General features: G+C 52.9%; 1 pseudogene across 1 annotated transcript; it reads left to right on the top strand.

Annotated features, from left to right (window-relative positions):
* Positions 1-2,547: 2,547 nt before the first annotated feature.
* On the top strand, positions 2,548-4,092 carry LOC108298828 (annotated as a pseudogene). The gene has a single exon (XR_001822714.2). The product of XR_001822714.2 is annotated as an N-lysine methyltransferase KMT5A-like (transcript).
* Positions 4,093-4,095: the final 3 nt, after the last annotated feature.

Genomic DNA, 4,095 nt, shown 5'->3' on the forward strand with positions numbered 1-4,095 from the left:
GGGAGTTTGCAGTTTATTGGGGGGCATAGGCCTTGTGCTATAGGAATTCAAAGGACAGGGAAGTCACTTCTGTTGTGGGGCCCTGGGAGGAGGCTCCAGGCTGGAAAGGCTTAGGTTGGAGATCCCGATAGGGGCAGCGTAAGGAGTGGACTGTCTGCAAAAGGCCGTGCTCAGCATTCAGAGAGCATCCACACACTCAGCTCTTCTCCTCCAGGGGTGGGGAAGGCTGGGGATGGGAAGGTAGGTGGAGCTCAGCACATGGAGGTATCCAGCAAGGCTTGGAAGCTTGCATCTGAGGTGGTGGGTGGTGAGGGAGCCCTGAAGGGGTGTGAGAAGGAGAGGAGGGCCCAGTTGTGTTCTGCTGACATCGATCTGCTGCTGGGGTTAGAGACTGGAAAGCCAGCACAGTCACTGGCGTCACTTTGGGGGAAGAGTGAACGTGGCTGGTGAGAGAACAGGGGCCCAGGGAGAGCCCAGCACCAACCTGGGAGGTGAGCCCCTGGGTGTGCCACCCCCACTTTACAGATGACGTGATGGAGACATTTAGATGTTTAACTTTTGTTCAAGATTCCACACTTGATAAGCGGCAGACCAAACTCCCAACTGAAGATGTAGGTCATTTCTTTACTGTTTTGTTTGTGTTGTTAACAATGATTAGCCCTACAAGAGTAAATTATTGTAAAATCTTCAAACAACGTAGATAAGGAGGGAATCCCTTCCTTGGAGCTTGCCCTTGTCAGACGGCTGGATGAGTGTCCTGGGGCGTCCATAACTAACTGCCAGGGACTGGGTTTCTTGCTATGACAGAAATGCACGGTGTCCCAGCACCGGAGGCCAGAAGCCCACATTTGAGGGGCACAGCTCCTAACTGGCCCCTGAGGCTCCAGAGGAGGCCTGTTCCCTGCCTCTCAGCTTCTGCTGCTTGCCAGCAATTGTTGTCGTTCATTCCCTTACCGCTGTGTCACTCCAGCCACTGCATCCATCTGCACATGGCCTTCTCTTTTCTTTGCAGAGATGAGGTCTTGTTCTGTTGCCCAGGCTGGAGTGCAGTGGTGCGATCACGGCTCACTGCAGCCTTGAGCTCCTGTGCTCAAGTGATTCTCTTGCCTCAGCTTCCCCAGTAGCTGAGACTACAGGCACGTGCCACCATGCCAGCCTACTTTTTAAATTTTGTTTATTTTTGTAGAGATGGAATCTCACTATGTTTCTCAGGGTGGTCTTGAACTCCTGGCCTCAAGCAGTCCTCCTGCCTCAATCTTCTGGAGTGCTGGGATTGCAGGTGTGAGCCACCGTGCCTGGCCAGTTCTGGTTATATCTACACAGGCATCAATCAGTCATCAGGGCTCAGCAACCTCCAAGGACGTGATAGATGAGGAAGCATGTGATGGCCCCATCCATGCCAGCTCAGGGTCTAGGGTGTGTGTGGTCTGAGAGCTTCTGAATGGTCACTGGGTCCACTCAGCCCCAAGCCCAGCTCCACTGAGCAGCTCCGAGTGAGGTTGCCTTCCCTCCAACTGCCCATGTCAGTCTCTGGGACTGTCCTCTCCTGAGGCTCAGAGGAAGGAGGTCTCTCATCACCCCAAGGTCATCTGCTGCTCATGCCCAGACTTCAGTGGGCCTGAGGACACTTGGGGATAAGGGACATTCTCACATGAAGACACATCCTGCAGAGTACTGTTGGAGGATTAGGGATTCATGCAGGGGCCATGTCCCCCCTCTGGGAGCGTGGGCCAGCTGAACTGATCTGGGGGTGGGCAGGACCCCTCTTGTGTTGGGGGACAGCTCTGCTGGTTGGGATTGTCATTGACCATGGTGACAGGATTAGGTTGGGTATCACAGAGACCCTGAACCCTTAGGTGTGTGGGGAGCTTTGCTGAAAGCACAGAGATCATGGCTTTCACCCTCCCTCTGTTTTCGGTGTTCGGGTCCCCTGCAGGGCATTGTCCTCATGGCCGGAGCAGCCTGGCCCTGTCCTCAGACCCTGTCCTGCACAGGGTCATTGTGGGAATACTGGGCTAATGCCCATCACAGAAGGGACTCCTTTGGGGCCCAGATGCAAACTACAGCATCTCAAGGAGGCTGTCACCATTTTGGTGACACCTCCCAGTGTGGCCGGGTGGTGTCAGGCTCCTGGTCAGGAGGGTGAACTTCCCTCCACCTCAGCCATTTGCCTTGGACTGAGGAAGGCAGGTGGGGTTGACACAGGGGTGACTTCTAATGAATGGGGGTGCTGCATTTGTTCCTCAGCCTGAGCCTGTCAAGAAGAATGAGGTCGGGACGCTCCGCCTGCGCCTCCCTCCCTGCTTGCCTCCTCCAGGCAGCCCTGGGCTGCCGCGGTGCCCCGGTGCTGGGCCCTGCCTCGCCAGCCATGGGGGAAAGGGGTGCCGTGGGGCGCTGGTGGCGGCGGCGAGGGCGGGGGGCGCAACGCGGATGGGCCTGGCAGGGCTGCAGGAAGAGAACTCAGTTACACATCACTAAGTCAAATGCCAGGGGAAACCATCAGCCGGAATCTACAGGAAAGGAGAAGAGAAAAGAAAAGCTGGGAACGCGGTACGGAGCGCCATGACGTCGGAGGAACAGAAGATCAAAGATTCCAGGAGAGGTCCCCTGGCACCTTTTCGAAACCAAAAATCTGAAGCAAGAGAACCTCCAAAAACTCCACCCTCGTCTTGTGATTCCGCCAATGCAGCCGTGGCCAAGCAAGCCCTGAAAAAGCCCATCAGGGTCAAACAGTCACCCCTGAAAAAAAGCCCAAGGAAAAACGCAACAGAATCACAAACTTACGGATTTCTACCCTGTCTGAAGGAGCTCCAGGAAGAGCAAAGCTGAACTGCAGTCTGAAGAAAGGAAAAGAATAGATGAATTGATTGAAAGTGGGAAGGAAGAAGGAATGAAGATTGACCTCATCGGTGGCAAAGGCAGGGGTGTGATTGCCACCAAGTAGTTCTCCCGGGGTGACTTTGTGGTGGAAGACCACGGGGACCTCATTGAGATCGCAGGCGCCAAGAAGCGGGAGGCTCTGTACACACAGGACCCTTCCACGGGCTGCTACATGTACTATTTTCAGTATCTGAGCAAAGCCTACTGCGTGGATGCAACTAGAGAGACAAATCGCCTAGGAAGGCTGATCAATCACAGCAAAGGTGGGAACTGCCAAACCAAACTGCACGACATCGATGGTGTGCCTCACCTCAATCTCATCGCCTCCCGAGACATCGCGGCTGGGGAGGAGCTCCTGTATGGCTATGGGGACCGCAGCAAGGCTTCCACTGAAGCCCACCCATGGCTGAAGCATTAACCCGCCGGCCCTGTGCCCTCCCACCCCACCTTGCCTTCTTCAAAGGACAAAGTGCCCTCAAAGGGAATTGACTTTTTTTTTTACACACTTAATCTTAGCAGATTACTTCAGATGTTTTTAAAAAGTATATTAAGATGCCTTTTCACTGTAGTATTTAAATATCTGTTACAGGTTTCCAAGGTGGACTTGAACAGATGGCCTTATATTACCAAAACTTTGATATTCTAGTTGTTTTTGTACTTTTTTTGCATACAAGTCAAATGTTTGTGCTTCCCGTTCATGCAGTCCAAGACTCAGCACAGGTTTTAGAGGAAAGAGTCAAACATGAACTAGAAAGCCAGGCGAGTCTCCTTTCTCCAGTGGAAGAGCCGGGACCTTCCCCCTGCACCCCGAGGGCACCCCGAGGAAGACGCTGCCTCCCACTGGCCTGGACGGGATGTTTCCAATCTCTTGTTCTAACATCTGGACAGGTGCTCATTGGAGTGTATGAATATTTTTTAAAAGGTTTTGCAGTAAGCTAGTCTTCCCCTCTGCTTTCTTGAAAGCTTCCTGAGCCCCAGGCCCTGAGCACAGGCCAGGCATGGATTTCCTCTTCCATAAGCTGCCGCTTTTCCGCGCAGCTTGAAGCATCAGGGCGTGAAATCAAACTAGATGTGGGCAGGGAGAGTGTTGCTTACCTGCCCTGCCGGGGCAGGGTTTCCTGAAACTGGGTTAATTCTTTGTAGAAATGTGAACACTGAATTTATTTAAAAAAAAAAATTTTTTTTAATCAGAAAAAAGATTAAAAAAAAAAACAC

Source organism: Cebus imitator, unplaced genomic scaffold, assembly GCF_001604975.1.
Source record: "Cebus imitator isolate Cc_AM_T3 unplaced genomic scaffold, Cebus_imitator-1.0 Scaffold1123, whole genome shotgun sequence".
NCBI classification, from domain to species: Eukaryota; Metazoa; Chordata; class Mammalia; order Primates; family Cebidae; genus Cebus; species Cebus imitator.